Source organism: Musca domestica, unplaced genomic scaffold (assembly GCF_030504385.1).
Source record: "Musca domestica strain aabys unplaced genomic scaffold, Musca_domestica.polishedcontigs.V.1.1 15, whole genome shotgun sequence".
NCBI lineage: Eukaryota > Metazoa > Arthropoda > Insecta > Diptera > Muscidae > Musca > Musca domestica.
The window spans coordinates 10,165,916-10,186,912 of NW_026712207.1; the positions used below are offsets into that span (position 1 = coordinate 10,165,916).

The 20,997-nt window shown below is 37.7% G+C and overlaps 1 protein-coding gene across 2 annotated transcripts in view; it reads left to right on the plus strand.

The window, feature by feature from the left end:
* The window catches only part of LOC101888630 (bumetanide-sensitive sodium-(potassium)-chloride cotransporter), a 189,206-nt gene that overhangs the window by 43,842 nt on the left and 124,367 nt on the right, over window positions 1-20,997 (plus strand). For both annotated transcript variants that reach the window (XM_020034704.2, XM_059119650.1), the window contains exon 3: window positions 11,480-11,509. The gene's annotated coding sequence lies outside the window, so the exon portion shown is untranslated. The remainder of the gene's footprint in view (window positions 1-11,479; window positions 11,510-20,997) is intronic.

A 20,997-nucleotide genomic window follows, 5' to 3' on the forward strand; every position in this document is an offset into this window, starting at 1 on the left:
GGATGCTACAGCCTATGACAGAAAATTGTCCGTGCAAGTCCACGTCTTCATATAGCCCCCACGCAACGGTACCTCCCGGTATTCGGCACTTTGATGATTTTAGCGACATTATTCACCGGAATTATTTCAAATTTGGTGTTTGAAGTTCATAACGGATACTACAACCTAAGACAGAAAATGAGCCATGTAGGTCCACGTTTTCGTATAGCCTCCATATAACGGTACCTCCCGATATTCGGTATTTTGATGATTTAAACGACATTATTAACCGAAAATGTTTTAAAATTTGGTATTTGAAGTTCGTAACGGATTCTACAGCCTCTGACAGAAAATTGTCTGCGCAGGTCCACGTCTTCGTATAGCCCCATATAATGGTACCTCCGATATTCGGTATTTTGATGATTGTAGCGACATTATTCACCGGAATTGTTTCAAATTTAGCATTTGAAATTCGTAATGGATACTACAGCCTAATACTGAAAATGAGCCATGTAGGTTCACGTTGCCTATGCAGGTCCACATCGTCGTATTGACCCTAATATAAGGGCTACATTCGGTATTTTTTAAATTTTAACAGTATTTTTAACGGATTTTATTTTTTTCTTTGAAAATTTGCCAAAATCATTCCAAATGTTGGAGGGTATTCAAAGATCGGCCCGGCCGAACTTATAGCTTTTTGACTTGTTTCAGCTTATTTTTCGTCTACATTTTTTCTTTTTTTTTGCATATCATCAATACGAAATTTAAGAAAAAAAAGAGAAGGTGGCCATTGAAATCGGAAACACACCAATAAACACACACAATTGTTAAATTCCCACAATAATTTAGTTAATTATACTAATTAAGCCGGCAATTAGCATAATATTGTAAATAAAAATGAGCCACAGGAAAAAAATCCACAGAGCCAATGGAGGGGTAGATTGAATGGGGGAGAGGGTGGAGGGGTAGTTTAAATGAATGTTAACAAAAAAATGCGAAAGAAAATCTTTATATAATTGAAAAACCACAAATTGACTGTTATGATATTTAATTTTTATTGTTCAAGTCTTAATTTGTTTTTTTTTATAGAACAGCCAAGGTAGCTCTTATATCAATATTTGTTGAAATGTCGATATCTATAGCTCAAGTGGTTTTCTAAGGTTCAAAGACTTTCGACCCAGAAAGTTCTTCAATTTCAACAGGATTTTTTACTGGGAAGTCATTTAAAAGAAGGATTCAATTAATTTTTTCATTATATTCCTGCAAAAGTTATCGTGTGAACCAGTCAAACGGACATCGACTCCAAATCTCCTGAAACGAATTCCAGGAGATGAAAAAACGGCAACAAAGTCAAACGCAATAAATTTTAATTATTTTTTCAAATTTTATTGAATGAAAACAAAAAATAGCATCAAATTTTAAAATAAGTTTAGATTTGTTCGAATTGGTCACCTTTGGCACGAATAATGGCCTTGAAACGGCCAATGAAACCGTCACACGCTGTCCGAATGTTGCTCTGCGGTATTTTAGCCCATTCCCGGCGAAGCGCTTGCTTGAGGTGAACAACACTTTGGTATATTTAAGCGCCAACCTTGCTTTCCAAAATACTCCATACGCAACCAACAGATTGGTATCCGGAGATTTTGTTGGCCATTGTGCGCTGGAAATGAAGTGAGGAACCTCATTTTGTAACCATTCTTGGGTGGCGCGTGCTTAGTGCGGTGCTGAGTCCTGTTGGAATGCCCAAGGTCTGCGGCGGTGCCCAAGGCTTTAATACACCCTCCGGAATATTTTCGCAATAATATTCGGTATTAATTCTGATGCCATGGTAGCGGAGAGCGACCATCACCATGGCCGGCGCTTAAGTTCTGGGCACCTTCGGTTGGCATTGTCAGCTGTCCTCTTCGGCAAATAAACATGATCGTTTTGTTTGTTTACAAACTGCTGGACAACGAATGTTTTCTCATCAGAGACGGAGAAAACCAAATTCGGCAGTTCACCACTTTCGGCCAAGCGAAGCAACCCTTTAGCTCTTTTGAGTGACACTTGCACTTTTTGGAATTTCAATGGCATTACCCCGAGCTCATTTTTCAATTTTTGCCAAATGGAATATTGTGATTTATTCAGCTTCGGCCACTGCGACGCGGGTTTCGATTTCGAAGTCGCTTCTTTACTTTTCGAACATTTTCTGCTGATGTTGCTGTTTTTCTTCCCTCCACTTCCTTGACCTATGTCGGGCTACGCTACCTGTATCACTTAATCTGTAACGAGCGATGGTACGAGACACAAAAGATTTATTCACATTTAAATGCTGGAGTGCTCTAACGATAGCCACTTGTGGTTTTCCAGCCAAATATAATGAAATCGTACTACCTCGCTTGAATTCCATCACGAATAATTTTTTTTTCTGGAAAATTCTCACCAAAATTCTTTTGTGCACTTGTAAACAATATAATGAGCTGTCACTGGAATAATTTTAACAGCTGTCGGGCGAAGGGCTTAGAAATGACAGCAGTCTGAAGTTGGTTGCAGTTTTTTCATCTCACCCTCAAAATTCTCAAAATTTTTTCAAGAGGAGTCAGTACAAAAGTTTTGGATTTTTCATAAGAGTTTTTCAAGTACTTTCTAAGTAAATTTTATAGATTATGACTAATGGATAAGTTTTTGCGAACACATTTTCTTGAACCTGTTTACCGAAAATGTATTCAGAACCTTAAAGTCGTGGCATATTTTTTAAAGGTATTGTTCAGAAAGCGGGTTGCAAAGTAAAAGTTTTTGGAAAAAAATATTTGTCAGTTAGGTTGATTTTATAATCGCTGAGCATCATTAAATTCAAAACAGGTCTGCCTGTTACTTCCACTAATAACTCCACACATATAGTATTTCTCTCCTCTCCTTAAGGACAAATTGCACTTTCTTTAATCCCAAAACAAATCCACCAATAATGTTTTCTTAAATTTTCTAATTTGAACACATTCTTATTAATTTATTTTTCCCATCATTTAAATGCAAAATACCACCACCCACTCTCGAAACTGATTTGAAACATCCCGAAACTCAACACCCATCCATTTGCTCAAAATCGATTTTGGCTGCTCATTTGCGTGAATACAAGATTTCGCTGTTCTTGTTAATTTTTTGTTCCGTCGTCGTCGTCGTCGTTGCTGTCATTGCAAAAACAACAACAACATCGTCTTAAGTATCTGTCAAACACGAACAAACAGGCCATCCATTTATCATTCACAAATTCACAATGTTTGGCACTTCCTCTTCCCTTTTGGTGTGTGTGTGTGTGTCATTTTTCATCTTAATATTTCTTTTTGGTTTTTTGTTTTTTTTTCTTGCGTTTCTTTCTTTCTTCGCTTTGTGCATTTTGCTTTAGCTTATTTTGTTCTTTTTTTTTTTGTTATTTGGTGTAATTATCATAGGCAAATATTTATGTAGAAATGTTCGTTACGACGTTGTTACTTGGCATGTAATGTCAGGTCGGTTTTTTTTTTGTTGGTGGTGTTGTTGTACCGGAGAGATGGCATGTCGTTTAGGACAGTTACATTGTGCGGGTGGCGAAAATTTCAGTTACAGTATCTTACTTTATACATGTGTACACTTATGCGGATTTTCTTTCAGAAGGTCAAGATGTCTTCTTGAAGACGAAGGAGAACTGAGGATAGAAGATCAGATAGTAGAACTCTGTAGTAGGTGGTCCACTCATAGAAGATTTGTAGATGGTCTTCTTTTCGAAGACCTGTAAATAGTCTTCTCACATCAGTAGAAGACCAGTTCTTCTCAGTAGAAGACCAGTAGATGGTCTTCTCAGTAGAAGACCAGTAGATGGTCTTCTCAGTAGAAGACCAGTAGATGGTCTTCTTACAGAAGACCAGTATAAAGTCTTCTCAAAGAGGACCAGTAGATGGTCTTCTCGTAGGAGACAAAAAGATGGCCTTCTCATAGAAGACCAGAAGATGGTCTTCTAGTGGAAGGCCAGAAGATGGTCTTCTAGTAGAAGAAAGCCAGTAAGTTGGTCTTCTCGTAGAAGGAGACCAGTAGATGGTGTTCTCATAGAAGACCAGTAGATGATCTTCTCATAGAAGACCAGTAGATAGTCTTCTCATAGAAGACCAGTAGATGGTGTTCTCAGTAGAAGACCAGTAGATGGTCTTCTCAGTAGAAGACCAGTAGATGGTCTTCTCAGTAGAAGACCAGTAGATGGTCTTCTCAGTAGAAGACCAGTAGATGGTCTTCTCACAGAAGACCAGTAGATGGTCTTCTCAGTAGAAGACCAGTAGATGGTCTTCTTCGTAGAAGACCAGTAGATGGTCATCTTCGTAGAAGACCAGTAGATGGTCTTCTTCGTAGAAGACCAGTAGATGGTCTTCCCGTAGAAGACCTCTTCTCTTCTCATAGAAGACCAGTAGATGGTCTTCCTACAGAAGACCAGTGTATGGTCTTCCCATAGTAGACCCGTAGATGGTCTTCCCGTAGAAGACCTCTTCTCTTCTCACAGAAGACCAGTAGATGGTCTTCTCACAGAAGACCAATAGATGGTCTTCTCGGAGAAGAAGACCAATATAAGGTCTTTTCGGAGAAGAAGACCAGTAGAGGGTCTTCTCGGAGAAGAAGACCAGTAGATGGTCTTCTCTTGGAAGACCAGTTGAGGGTCTTCTCTTGGAAGACCAGCTGAGGGTCTTCTCATAGAAGATCAGCAGATGGTTTTCTCGTAGAAAATCAGCAGATGGCCTAATAGAAGACAGTAGCTTCGTATATCCTCTTCGATTTTGGGACGTCTCTGGACGTCTCATCTCTTCGTCCCCTCTTCCATCCCCGCTCTCTCAATCACCATCAGCATCTCCATCACCATAATAATAATCACCAGTAACAACATCATAGACATTATCTCAATGAACATGAGCTCTCTGCTTGCTGGCTTGTCTACCCGCGCCATTTAAGATATCACCACCCCCCCTTTCCTCCCCACAATATTGCTTTTAAGACATTCTGAGGAGGGAATTCATTTCGTTTTTATTTCGATGTGGTGGGGTGGGGGGAGGGGGGGTCATATCACCATGTACTAAATCAAGATTTATGACTATTTGCAAGATGGACCGACAAGAAAGACACGCTCATGCATACACATCGAGATACTGGTGATGACTCTTGACTGGACAAGACGGACATGGTTGATGGGCACACGAAAGAAATGTGAGAAGGAAGGAAGGCGGCGGAACCCTGGCAAATAAAATGCCAAAATGTATTCAGCGACTTAAAGTGCCGTAAAATTCAATGGCTGACCCTCGGCTTAAAGAGAAGCATTCCGACAAGTTTTCTTTTTTGTATGAATAGCATCCATTTATCCCAGCTCATGCATTCATTCGTTGTTCCCCTCTTCCTGCCATCATCATCGGTGTGTGCCTCCATAATCAATGAGCAACATCCCCGATAGAGAGATGGTATAAATATTGGCCCATTTAAGTCGGCAATCTGCCCACAGGTCTATCGTCATCATCAGCAGTCATGCCCGTGATGGCTGGCTGGAAGGCTGATGGATAAGGGGCGAGAGGGGGAGGCTTGGCATATGATATTGATAATACCCTGATATAATGCTGCTGATTCCTGTGCCAAAGACGGCGATTATTGCCGTTGACGAACAGCCAACTGGATTGAATTGTGAATTGTAGGCGTTCTAAGTTAAATGATTTTGCGTTGACTGTCAGCGTTCTAAAACGGCCGTTTATCTTCAGCTGTAAATGGGTTTCTTTCTTTTTTTTTTGTTTCCAAAGAGGCATCAAAGTCGTCACAGTTCTTTACAGTTTTCTATTTCGCACTCTGCTATCAGATTGGTTAGTTGATTTGTTCATTTGCTTTTAGCACGTGCTTCTTGGCAGTAATTGTGAGAGCCATCATTCCGATTGCCAAAGAAAAAAGAAAAGAGATTGATGAGAAGAGGGGCTACAAACAAATGTTGGAGTATCATTTTTTTCTGTGTGTTTAAATTTTGAAGTGGCCTCTTCTATTTTAAAGTTTCTTCAAATGTGTGTTGCATACTTTAAGGCGTTAATATAATTGATTGATTGATTGCCTACCAGCTTAAGCGAACGAGCGAGCGAGCAATCAATTAACATTTCCTCCAGATAATTGGCTGTAACGATGATGAAATTCACACGAAATTGGCGTTATACAAACATACAAATATACATGTGTGTGTAATTTCCCCATGTGGGATTAGGGAACATTTTACAATGTGTGTGCTGCATACTTTTAGGCGATTACATATTAATTGTATTTTAATTGCCCTAGCAGCGTTGATGGCATTATGTTTCATAGATTAAAGAGATTAAAATGGATTTGCAATAATTCTAATATAATGAGGGGGTGTGTGGGGGAGGGGGTAATACCAGGGAGGATAAGTAGGAGCACAATTTTGCGTAGTATATCCTAGTTTCATTAAATTGGCGCGACTTAAAAGAAAAAATGTTTACAACAGATGTTCTATAGATATAAAATGTTTAGAAGTTCATCAATGGGGAGAGGCCTCTGTTAGGGCCGTTTTTATGAAAGACCTTGTAATGATCTTCTAAGTATGGAAGGTCCTCCACATATGAAATATTTTCTCTAAGTCTTTTTTGAAGAATATTTTTAAACGGTCCTATAAAGAAAGAGGACCTTTAATAGGTTTTTATAGATGACACGCCTCTGTAGCTCTTCCAGTGATAGAAGTCTTCTTCTTCTTCTTCTTCTATGAGTATAAGACTATCTACCGACGATCTAAGAATAGAAGACCTTCTCCTAAAAACGTTCTCCCAGTCTCCTATGTTTAAATGTCCTCCTCCACGTCTTATATTAGTAGAAGACCTTCTCCAGTCCTTCTAAGAGTAGAAGACCTTCTCCAGGTCTTCTATGAGTGGCGGACCTTTTCAGGGTCTTCTATGAGCAGAAGACCTTCAACAGGTCTTCTATGAGCAGAAGACCTTCACCAGGTCTTCTATGAGTAGAGGACATTTTCCGGGTCTTCTATGAGTATAAGACCTTCTCCAGGCCTTCTAAAAGCCGAAGACCTTCACCAGGTCTTCTTTGAGTAGAAGACCTTCTAAAGGTCTTCTATCAGTAGAGGACCTTTTCCGGGTCTTCTTGTATTCTATGAGTATAAGACCTTCCCCATTCTTATATGAGTATAAGACCTTCCTTCAGGCCTTCTAAGAGTTAAAGACCTTCTCCAGGCCTTCTAAGTGTAGAAGACCCTCCCCAAGACCTTTTCCAGGCCTTTTAAAGGTAAAAGACCTTCTGGTCTTCAAAAGAGTAGAAGACCTTCTCTAGGTCTTCTTAAAGTAGAAGACCTTCTCCAGATCTTCTATGAGCAAAAGACATTCTCCAGGTCTTCTATAAGTAGAAGGCCTTCTCCAGGTCTTCTATAAGTAGAAGATCTTCTCCAGGTCTTCCCTGAGTATAAAGCCTTCTCCAGGTCTTCTCTGAGTGGAAGACTTTCTCAAGGTCTTCTATGAGAAGAAGAAGACCATCTCTAGATCTTCTATGAGTAGAAGACCTATGCCTTTTTTTGAGAAGAACTTCTCAAGCTCTTCTTTGAGAAAAATGCCTTCTCAAGGACCTCTTTGAGAAAAAGTTATTTTCAAAAGGTCTTTCTGAGAGAAGAAGACCTCAAGGTCTTCTGAGAGAAGAAGACCCCCTCATGGTCTTCTATTAGAAGTCCTTCTCAAGGTCTTCTATGATAATAAGGAGACCTTCAAATGGCCTTCTAATAGGGGGAGAGTTTATCAAGACAGGCAGGAACAAATAGAATTTGTTTTTCTGATATTTTATGCATTGGGGTAGATGAACCTGCACAGATCTCTGGTACTTAGCAAAAATTTGGAACAACTACCTACCCTCCCTTTACCAATGAGCAAAAAGTAACGACAACTGCATACTCTCTGCATTACCAGTAAACTTATGAAAAAAGGGCTATTCTCCAAAACAATTACAAAACCGAATATCTTACTTTTACCTCTCCATGTAATGAGTAAGTGAGTGATGAAAAGGAAACAAATATAAATGCAATTGCTCTTGCTCTGAAATGGAACCAAATATAGATACAATATCTCTTAAAATAGGACGACTGTTTTTTTTTTTTTTTTAATTTTCCGACTCTTGCCTCTTGGTAGCAGTTGGAATGGACAAACTTCTCATGACATGTCCATCCTAAAGTAAGGGGTATGAGATGCAGTTTTGTAAGTTGTGATGTCATAAGGAAGGAAGGCGGCGGAACCCTGGCAAATAAAATGCCAAAATGTATTCAGCGACTTAAAGTGCCGTAAAATTCAATGGCTGACCCTCGGCTTAAAGAGAAGCATTCCGACAAGTTTTCTTTTTTGTATGAATAGCATCCATTTATCCCAGCTCATGCATTCATTCGTTGTTCCCCTCTTCCTGCCATCATCATCGGTGTGTGCCTCCATAATCAATGAGCAACATCCCCGATAGAGAGATGGTATAAATATTGGCCCATTTAAGTCGGCAATCTGCCCACAGGTCTATCGTCATCATCAGCAGTCATGCCCGTGATGGCTGGCTGGAAGGCTGATGGATAAGGGGCGAGAGGGGGAGGCTTGGCATATGATATTGATAATACCCTGATATAATGCTGCTGATTCCTGTGCCAAAGACGGCGATTATTGCCGTTGACGAACAGCCAACTGGATTGAATTGTGAATTGTAGGCGTTCTAAGTTAAATGATTTTGCGTTGACTGTCAGCGTTCTAAAACGGCCGTTTATCTTCAGCTGTAAATGGGTTTCTTTCTTTTTTTTTTGTTTCCAAAGAGGCATCAAAGTCGTCACAGTTCTTTACAGTTTTCTATTTCGCACTCTGCTATCAGATTGGTTAGTTGATTTGTTCATTTGCTTTTAGCACGTGCTTCTTGGCAGTAATTGTGAGAGCCATCATTCCGATTGCCAAAGAAAAAAGAAAAGAGATTGATGAGAAGAGGGGCTACAAACAAATGTTGGAGTATCATTTTTTTCTGTGTGTTTAAATTTTGAAGTGGCCTCTTCTATTTTAAAGTTTCTTCAAATGTGTGTTGCATACTTTAAGGCGTTAATATAATTGATTGATTGATTGCCTACCAGCTTAAGCGAACGAGCGAGCGAGCAATCAATTAACATTTCCTCCAGATAATTGGCTGTAACGATGATGAAATTCACACGAAATTGGCGTTATACAAACATACAAATATACATGTGTGTGTAATTTCCCCATGTGGGATTAGGGAACATTTTACAATGTGTGTGCTGCATACTTTTAGGCGATTACATATTAATTGTATTTTAATTGCCCTAGCAGCGTTGATGGCATTATGTTTCATAGATTAAAGAGATTAAAATGGATTTGCAATAATTCTAATATAATGAGGGGGTGTGTGGGGGAGGGGGTAATACCAGGGAGGATAAGTAGGAGCACAATTTTGCGTAGTATATCCTAGTTTCATTAAATTGGCGCGACTTAAAAGAAAAAATGTTTACAACAGATGTTCTATAGATATAAAATGTTTAGAAGTTCATCAATGGGGAGAGGCCTCTGTTAGGGCCGTTTTTATGAAAGACCTTGTAATGATCTTCTAAGTATGGAAGGTCCTCCACATATGAAATATTTTCTCTAAGTCTTTTTTGAAGAATATTTTTAAACGGTCCTATAAAGAAAGAGGACCTTTAATAGGTTTTTATAGATGACACGCCTCTGTAGCTCTTCCAGTGATAGAAGTCTTCTTCTTCTTCTTCTTCTATGAGTATAAGACTATCTACCGACGATCTAAGAATAGAAGACCTTCTCCTAAAAACGTTCTCCCAGTCTCCTATGTTTAAATGTCCTCCTCCACGTCTTATATTAGTAGAAGACCTTCTCCAGTCCTTCTAAGAGTAGAAGACCTTCTCCAGGTCTTCTATGAGTGGCGGACCTTTTCAGGGTCTTCTATGAGCAGAAGACCTTCAACAGGTCTTCTATGAGCAGAAGACCTTCACCAGGTCTTCTATGAGTAGAGGACATTTTCCGGGTCTTCTATGAGTATAAGACCTTCTCCAGGCCTTCTAAAAGCCGAAGACCTTCACCAGGTCTTCTTTGAGTAGAAGACCTTCTAAAGGTCTTCTATCAGTAGAGGACCTTTTCCGGGTCTTCTTGTATTCTATGAGTATAAGACCTTCCCCATTCTTATATGAGTATAAGACCTTCCTTCAGGCCTTCTAAGAGTTAAAGACCTTCTCCAGGCCTTCTAAGTGTAGAAGACCCTCCCCAAGACCTTTTCCAGGCCTTTTAAAGGTAAAAGACCTTCTGGTCTTCAAAAGAGTAGAAGACCTTCTCTAGGTCTTCTTAAAGTAGAAGACCTTCTCCAGATCTTCTATGAGCAAAAGACATTCTCCAGGTCTTCTATAAGTAGAAGGCCTTCTCCAGGTCTTCTATAAGTAGAAGATCTTCTCCAGGTCTTCCCTGAGTATAAAGCCTTCTCCAGGTCTTCTCTGAGTGGAAGACTTTCTCAAGGTCTTCTATGAGAAGAAGAAGACCATCTCTAGATCTTCTATGAGTAGAAGACCTATGCCTTTTTTTGAGAAGAACTTCTCAAGCTCTTCTTTGAGAAAAATGCCTTCTCAAGGACCTCTTTGAGAAAAAGTTATTTTCAAAAGGTCTTTCTGAGAGAAGAAGACCTCAAGGTCTTCTGAGAGAAGAAGACCCCCTCATGGTCTTCTATTAGAAGTCCTTCTCAAGGTCTTCTATGATAATAAGGAGACCTTCAAATGGCCTTCTAATAGGGGGAGAGTTTATCAAGACAGGCAGGAACAAATAGAATTTGTTTTTCTGATATTTTATGCATTGGGGTAGATGAACCTGCACAGATCTCTGGTACTTAGCAAAAATTTGGAACAACTACCTACCCTCCCTTTACCAATGAGCAAAAAGTAACGACAACTGCATACTCTCTGCATTACCAGTAAACTTATGAAAAAAGGGCTATTCTCCAAAACAATTACAAAACCGAATATCTTACTTTTACCTCTCCATGTAATGAGTAAGTGAGTGATGAAAAGGAAACAAATATAAATGCAATTGCTCTTGCTCTGAAATGGAACCAAATATAGATACAATATCTCTTAAAATAGGACGACTGTTTTTTTTTTTTTTTTAATTTTCCGACTCTTGCCTCTTGGTAGCAGTTGGAATGGACAAACTTCTCATGACATGTCCATCCTAAAGTAAGGGGTATGAGATGCAGTTTTGTAAGTTGTGATGTCATAATGTATTTCATAAATTCATTATTTGGTAATGCCATTTTGGGTGAGGTGGTGAAAGAAGATCTGGTATAAATTTACTATTCATATATGACCCTCTGCGGGTCTTTTATATATAATATCTCTAACTTTTACTGATTTTGCCTTTTGATTTTTAATATTCTCCCCTTTATCTTATCTCCTCCAAATTCTTTAATTAAATACTAATAATTATTATTTTTTCTTTCTTTTTTTCAGAGCTTTCCAAATCCCCTGTTAAATAATTAAGTAAGTAAGTAATTGACGGAACGTTAAGTTAATAATATTCGTTCATGTTTATTTATTGATAATTATCATATTTATTGTATGGCCTATTCGGAAGATTAACTCCATTGTTTGGCCATCGGCCAAGTTCAAATGGGAATTTATCGATTTCGTTATTAGTTCAGTTTTTTTTTATTGATTCTTATCCGACAACCATTCTCTTCGTCCAACACCACCACCACACAACTCACAAAGCCAAAGTAGCGTCGCGAGAGAGTGACGAACAGTCATTATTGAATGTCAAAATCATTAACAATCTCATTATCGACTGATTGACGGACAGACAGACAGAACTTTGATGTATTCATAATTTGAATGAAAGATAAATGAACAGTTAATGGCCGGGACAACATTCGGTTGGTTGGTTGGCTGGTGGCTGGCTGCTTTGTTTGTCAAGAGCAAATAATTCCAAACCAACCGATTGCTGGCTATGGCTCGGCTGGCTGACTGGCCGGTTGTTTGACTTTCCGATAACAAATCGAAAAAAAAAAACGTAGAAGTAACAGCAATATCTTCCCTCCATCCATCCAACCATTCCCAAAGGAGTATTGAATCATTCATTCACTCAACCTTAAATTGCCTATTTTCAATCAATAAAAGACAAAATCATTCTTGTCGTCGTTGTCATCACCATCCGTCAATGATGATACATTAATGTTAATTTTATATGCAAAGATTGGATAAAAGAGAAAAAAAGAACAACAGCAACATCAATATTATTATTTATGAATATTTAAAAATAAATTGAACGATAAAGAGAGAGAAAAAAATAAATAGATTTCCAGTTGAATGGATGAACAAATAATGGGGGGATTTTTTTGCAAGATTATTTGTCACGCATTGTGAGAATTCAATTACATTCATATGCGAACAGGTCAATGTCGCTTTAATTGGATGTAGAAGTTATTTTAAATGCTTTCTAATTTATTTTAAATAATTTCAGTCATTTAAACGCCTAAAAGTATGCACGGAAATGTATATTTTACAGATATTTATTTTTTCCGGTCTTGATACGAAGGTGGCGTTATTTATGTCATATATGCATATCGACATTAAGATGGCGCTTCTTAGATTATGTACCAAAATTCCATGCTATTCTTTAGCTATAACTTTGCTTCCTTTCAGGACTTTTTCAAAAATCTCCATATTTCTAGGTTTGACCTCAACTGCTTAGTTCCCTTTTAATGTTATTTTTTATACCCTCGGCCATATGGCTGCATAGGGTATATATCATTTGATACGGCCAAAACGTGCCTAGTCGAAATAACGGTTTTAGACCCTAGGTCTATAGCGATGTCGTCCGTCCGTCCGAATGTCTGGCTGGCTGGCTGGTGCGCACGATAACTCTCAAGGGAGTATCCAATTTGATCTAAACTTGGTACATTGTAATATTTTTGTCAGACTTAGATCGAGTTCGGAGATGGACAATATCGGTCCACTCCTTCTGGTACCTCCCCCACAAAAAATAGAAATTTTCAAAAAATATATTTTTTCCACAGAAAGAGAATCTATAATGCGATGTTGCTCCAATTTTGCAAATCCTAATATTTGCGTCAGTGCTAAGTCAGGTGTGAAAATGGATAATATCGGCCCACTACTCCACAAATGGTCGAAATTTTGAATAATTACAACTCTCATAAAATGTCGTTTATGAGTCAGATTGTCTTCAAATTTCACACATTCCAATATTTATATTAACCCAGGGTCTGGTGTTAAGATGGAATATATTGGTCCACTCCTTTTGGTACCTCCCCCAAACAAGGTCAAAGTTTTCAAAAAAAAAAAAAAAAAATCTGCTCAGAAAGAGAAGCGATTATCCGGGTGTGGTCCAACTTTAAAAATCCTAATATTTGCGTCAGTTCTAGGTTAGGTGCAAAAATGGATAATATCGGTCCACTCCATCAAGTACCTCCCCCACAAATGCTAAAATTGTTGAATAATTATAAGTCTTATAAAATGTGATGTAAGAATCCGATTGTCTTAATATTTCACACGTTCCAATATTTTGAAATATATCGGTCCACTCCTTCTGGTACCTCCCCCACAAAAGGTCAAAATATTGAATATCCATAAAGCTCATAAAACGCGAAATTAACGTCGGATTCCGTTTAGACTTGGCACATCTGAATATTTGTATCAACAAAGGATCTGTTAAAAAAAGGTAGAGATCGGACCATTCCTCCTGCTACCTTCCCCACAAAGGGTCAAAGTTTTGATAATCTTTTTTCTGAAAATCTAACAAAATGTAGTCTTGACATAAATTCATTTAACCGACAACGACATGAGGATGGCACCCTTTTTATTACATAACAGAATTCCCTGTATTCAGTCTTTTGCATCCTTTCAGGATGAATTAAAACATCTCCGCGAACTTAACTTTTATTTTATTGCTCCACAACTTAGTTCACTAGATGTTGAGTTTTGCTGCATAAATTCAGATAACACAGATATTTATGCATCCTGGTTAATATCGACACTAAGATGGCGCTCATATACAAAAATCCCATGCATTGCTTTTTTAACTTCTTGCATACTTCCTGGCCGAATTCAAAAATCTATATTCTCTAAGGTTTGTCCTCCTTAGTATTTTTTATTTTTTTTTTATATTTCACATGCATGTATATATTTCGCAAATATCGTGATGAAGATGGCGCTCTTAGTATTCCACAGCAGTGTTCCAAGTATTCTTTTGACATTATTGTATACTTCCAGGGCGACATTAAAAATCTCCGAAACATTAGAGTATGTTTCTTTGGTTCACTGGTTAGTTTCCCTTTCGGTGTTAATAATTGCTACCTTAATTTATATTTCGTAGACATGTATTGTTTGGCCGCTATGGACATGAAGATGGCGCTCTTTATATCATATAGCAGAAATCCAAGTATACAGGGCGAGATAAAAAAACTGCAACAAAGTCAAGCGCCATAATTTTTACATTTTTAATTTCCAATTTTATTGAATGAAAGCAAAAAAATAGCATCAAATTTTAGAATAAGGTTAGATTTGTTCGAATTGATGACCTTTGGCACGAATTATGGCCATCAAACGGCCAATGAAACCGTCACACGCTGCCCGATTGTTGCTCTGCGGTATTTTGGCCCATTCCCGGCGAAGCGCTTGCTTGAAGTAATCGACACTTTGGTATTTTTTAGTGCCAACCTTGCTTTCCAAAATAATTCAGACGAAACAATAGTCCAACGGATTGGTATCCAGAGATTTTGGTGGCCATTGTGCGCTGGAAATGAAGAGAGGAACCTCATTTTGTAATCATTTTTGGGTGGCGCGCGCTGAGTGCGATGGTGCTGAGTCCTGTTGGAGTGCCAAGGTTTGCGGCTCAAATGTTTGCATGCTCAAGGCTTTAATGCACCCTCCAGAATATTTTCACGATAATACGGGATGTCCGTCCCTCTATTCGTTTGTCCGTCTGTAGAAATCTCTCTAGCTTCCGAACGAAATGAAGTAGATCGATAAAATTTTACTCAAATGTATACTATGTCTACAGGACTTATGGTGTTGAAAATGGGTCATGTAGGTCCACGTTTTGGTATAGCCCCCATATAACGGAACTCTCGATATTCGGTATTTTGATGATTTTAGCGACATTATCCACCGGAACTATTTAAAATTTGGTATTTGAAGTTCGTAATGGGTGCTACAGCCTATGACAGAAAATTGTCTATGCAGGTTCACATTTTGTAACCCGCATGGTACCTCCCTATATTTGTTATTTTGATGATTTTAGGTAAATTATAAACAGATTTTTTTCAAGTTTCGCATTTGGATATTGTAATAGTTTATGACAATTGTTAACTATGCAGGTCCACGTTGTCGTATACCCCTAATATACGGCTACATTCGGTATTTTTAAGATTTTAACATAATGTTTATCGGATTCTATTTTTTTTTGAAAATTGCTAATTTGTACCAAATGGTGGAGGGTGTTCAAAGTTCGGTCCGGTCGAACTTACAGCTTTTTTTACTTGTTCTATCTTTCCTGTGAAAAATTCAAAAATTTTTGAACTCGAAAGATTGAGTCATGATTATTCAAACTGTTGACCCTTTATGGGGGAGGTTCCGAAGCAGTTGGCCAATATTGACCAATTCCTATCTGACCTAAGACTGATAAAAATATTACAACGTGCCAGATTTGGACTATATCGACTACTTTCTATAATTTATATAAGCGTAAGGTAACAGATATAGCGGACCGAAATATTCTAGTTTTTATACTTCATCTATTTGAAGGAAATCGAACATTTATATCTAATTTTATGCGAAATCATAAATTCCGATTAATTACATATTCATAACAGAAATATTTAGATATAGAAAGTTGTAAAGAATTTGAAATTGTGACTCTTTGTTAGTGAGGTACCAGAAGGGGTTCGCAGATATATATCATCTACACATTAGATTATTATTATTTGGATGTTTGACATTTGAAGAGAGTTGGATGCTCATTACGCATTCTTTGAGCGTATTGGTTTTCAAAATCTTGAACCCTATGTGGGAGAGGTACCAGAAAAAAGGATCCGATCTCTACCATCTTTATAAGATCCTGTTGTTGATGGTAAAATTGAGATGTACAAAGTCTAAATGAAATCGAATGTTAATTTCGCGTTTTATAAGCTTCTTGAATATTGAAAATGTTGAACCTTGTACGGGGAGGTCCCAGAAGGAGTGGCCGATATACCTCAATTTCACACCAGACCTTGGGTTAATAAAAATATTGTAATGTGTGTAATTTGAAAAGGACCGGATTACTATTTCGGATTTTATGATCGTTTTTGTTATTCAAAACTATGACCTTTGCGGGGGAGATACCAGAAGGAATGGTCTGATTTATACCATAGTTTTTTAAGAGATCTTGTGTTGATGGAAATATTGAGATGTGCCACTTCTGAAGGCAATCGGATGTTAATTTCGTGCTTTCTGAGCTTCATGAATATTCAAGATTTTTACCCTTTGTGAAGGAGTGGATCGATATACTCCATTTCCGCACTTCAACTAGCATTTATGCAAATATAAAGATTTGCAAAGTTGGAGTAAAAACAGATTATCCTTACTCTTTTTGTGTAGTAAAATACTTTTTATACCCTACACCACAAGGTGGTCAGGGTATTATGTCTTTGTGCATTTGTTTTGTAACAGACAAAAGGAAACGAGATAGACCCATAGTTCCTTTTGATGATCTGCATAGAACCACATTCTGAGTCGATTTATGCATGTCCGTCCTTCCGACCGTCTGTCCATGTATTTCTGTAAACAAAGTACAGTTCGCATTTATTACCCGATCCAGATGAAATTTTGCACAAATCATTTGTTTGGCGCAAGGACGAACCCTATTGAAATTGGAGATAATCGGTAAAAGATTTAGATATATCTCCCATATATATCTTCGTCCGATTTGCCTTTTATTGTGCACCAATGCCTGAAAATAAGTATGCCAAATTTGATCGAAATCGGTTCAGGTATAGCTATAGCTCCAATATATATTGTTCATCCGATTTGTTATTTTAGTCCTCCGCAGCCGTAATATAAACTCTGCGACAACAATATTTGGGAAAATATATCAAATACAGCTCAGAAATACCTTTGCTAGTTTTTATCGAGATCGATTCGGTTTTGAATATATCCTCCCATATATAACTTCGTCCGATTTAACTTTTATTGTGCACCAATCGTCTAATATTTTCCCAAATGGAATGAAATTTGGCACTTATGACCGAATTGAGTCCAGAAGCTGTAAAAATTGTAAAATTTGGTGAAGATCGGTTCAGATATAGCTATAGCTGCCATATATATTGTTCATCCGATTTGTTATATTTGTTACCCACAGCTGTAATATGCACTCAGTATTCAGTATCAGTCAGGAAAAATATTATTCTGAACCACTGTGCGGAGTTAAAGGCCTTTTAAAAAGCCTTCTATCCATATTTTTCTTTTAATATTCCATCCTCTTGAGCCTGTCTTTTTCCTCGAAATATTAAACACACCTTTTTCAATAACTAACCTTATACTTGAAATGCAATGTACAACATTTTCTTTGAATTTACAAAAAGACAACAACAAGAAAAAAACAACATGGGTTTTGGTTAAAACCAATTAAAAACGATATCAAGTCACGAAAGCCCACCAATTAGTCAGTCAGCCAGGCCGTAGTGTTCTACATAAATTTATTCAAAAAAGCAACAATGTTTTGTTTCAAACATGCAATGGACTGGAATAATTTGCAACAAGTGTTTGAATTTCTATTCAACTTTTTTTCCAAATAATTTTGGTTTATTTTTTATATTTTTTTGTTGGTTTTTAAAACACGAAAAAAAGAGTCAATGAAAATAATTTATTTATTTATAGAGTCTGGTCTTGGATATGCCTACAACAAATTGCCAATTACAATTCCACGCTCTTGAAAATTACGCCATGGATTTTGGCCAACAGCAACAACAAGTTGTTGAGTATTGTTGTTGTTTTTGTAGGCAAATAATTTATATCGCCTGCCACCAATCAGCAAATCGTCTCTACTCTGCTCACCCTAGCTGGTGTTGCCAATAATGGTTATGTCTCATGCAATTATTGAAAAATGAAATATACAAACATACAGAATGGTGTTTCATTTACATATGTAGAGACAGACAAACGGCCGGACAGACGGACGGAAAGATACAGACTGACATATTTATGTTTGTTGCCATCGTTATTGGGTCAATGCTGTTAACAATTGAATTGACATTTTACGGCTGTTGTTGTTGTTTCATTATTTTTTTTAAAATTTTTTTTGCTGATTATTTATATTTTATGCATAATGAATTTTTAATTTTAAGCTTATTGCACATTTCAGTAAATTTCAATATACATGTGGGGATGGTTTGAAAACATGTATGTTGTGTAAAAAAATAAAAGTTACGAGAAAATGCAAATAAGTGAAATTATTCAACAGTTTTAACAAAAGTAAGTGGGCATCAAAATGCGTCCGAAATATGCGGGGGACAATATTATATGGAAATATAAAAAAATATAAAATTGTATGTCAACGACAAGAAATAACAATCAGTCATAGATAATTCGGCAATTTTTATTTACCTCCATTATTAATACCTGCATTTTAACATTTGCGGGAAAAAGTCATTTTTTGTGCAACTTTTCTCTACCTTTTTATACCCTCAGCCATATGGCTAGAGAGGGTATATATCATTTGATTTTAAATATTTGATCGAAATAATGGGTTAAAACCCTAGGTCTCTTTGGACCAAATCCGTTTCAGGACATTTGGAGTCGATCTAGCGATGTCCGTCCCTCTGTCTGTCTGCCTGCCTGTGTGGCTTGCTGGCTGGAGCGCACGATAGCTCGCGAAGGAGTATCCGATTTGGTCCAAACTTGGTACATCGTAATATTATTATCAGATCGAGTTCGGAGGGGGTCAATATCAGTCCACTCCTTCTGATACCTCACCCACAAAAGGTCGAAATTTTCAAAAAAAAAATATTTTAATGCACAGAAAGAGAAAGGATAATCCGATTTTGCTCCAACTTTGCAAATCCTAATTATAGTTGTAAGTGCTACGTCAGGCGCGAAAATGGACATAATCGGTCCACTTTATCGAGTAACTCCCTCACAAAGGGTCAACATTTTCAATAATTATAACTCTTATAAAATGTGATGTAAGAGTCCGATTGTCCTCCAATTACACACACCGCAATATTTTTATTAACCGAAAGTCTGGTGTAAAGATGAAATATATCGGTCAGCGTCCCGTCTGCACTTCTGATGCGATTTGGCACGAATTATAGCCTTCAAACTTTCAATGAAACCGTCACACGCCGAGCGATATTTTGGCCCATTCCCGGCGAAGCGCTTGCTTGAGGTGATCGACACTTTGGTATTTTTTAGTACCAACCTTGCTTTCCAAAATGCTCCAGACACAATAGTCCATTGTGCCCCGGAAATGAAGCGAGGAACCTCATTTTGTAAACATTCTTGGGTGGCGCGTACTGAGTGCGATGGTGCTGAATCCTGTTGGAATTTGCAAGGTCTGCGGCCAAAATGTATCTGGTGGCCAACCGAAGGTGCACATTTTTAGCTGACCTCTTTGGCAAGTAAACACGATCATTTTGTTCGTTTAAAAACTGCTGGACAACCAATGTTTTCTCATCGGAGACGGAGAAAACCAAATTCGGCAGTTCACCACTTTCGGCCAAGCGAAGCAACTCTTTAGCTCTTTTGAGTTTATTTTCCTTCTGTTGCGGTGTAAGTTCTTGCACTTTTTGGCATTTCAATGGATTTACCCCGAGCTCATTTTTCAATATTTGCCGAATGGAATATTGCAATATGTTCAGCGCACGCACCACTGCGACGCGGGTTTCGATCAAGTCGCTTCTTTACTTTTCGAACCATTTCTGCTGATGTTGGCGTTTTCTTCCCTCCACTTCCTTGACGTCGTGCTACGCTACCGGTATCACGTAATCGGTAAAGAGCGATGGTACGAAACACAAAAAATTTATTCACATTTCAATGCTGGAGTGCTCTAACGATAGCCATTGGTGCTTTTCCCGGCCAAATATAAAGAAATCACACTATCACGCTTGAACTCCATCACTAATTATTTTTTTTTTTCTGGAAAATTCTCACCAAAATGCTTTTGTGTGCTTTTAAACAATATAATGAGCTGTCACTGGAATAATTTTAACAGCTGTCGGACGAGTTGTTTAAAAATGACAGCAGTCTGAAGTCGGTTGCAGTTTTTTCATCTCACCTTGTAAATTAAAAAAAAATCCACGACATTTATGCAGACTGAAAGTCCCAGCCAGCATGTCCTTGAAAACTTTTTTCTACAAATCCTCGATCGTTGGAAAGAAAGTCCCTGAAAACTATTTTTAAAAATACGCGATTCGTGGAAAGAAAGTCCTTGAAAATATTTTTGAAAAATCTACGATTCTTGAAGCGGAGGTTCTTGACAAATACGTTGGAATAATCCATGAAGAAAATCATTGAAAACTATTCACCAAAAAAAAAAAAAAAAAATCTGGCAAAGAAAATTCTTGAAAATCAAAGTTCCTGAGATTTATTTCCAAAGGTTTTCATCTCACCCTATATTCAGGTCTCACCCTGTGCTGAGGTTACATATTTCGCGGAGAACATATACAGACGTGACCCTGGAACCCGTCTTCTCTTCAAAATAATTACTTGTCTGCTATCTACCTACCTTTTACATAGAAAATTTATTTTTCGGTGGTTGATTCCTCCAGAAATGATTTCAAAATGCATTTCTAGATAGAACGCAGCCTCTCAACTTGTTGGAGTTTTGTTTTAATATTGAAATGACCCATGCCTTGAAAAATAACTGACCATTAATCCTTGAAACCCCCAAAGCCAAATCACTTGGCAAATATCTGTTTGTTTTTCTGAATTACTGGAATTAATAACGTCTTTAGCAGAACCACAAAGTGACCACT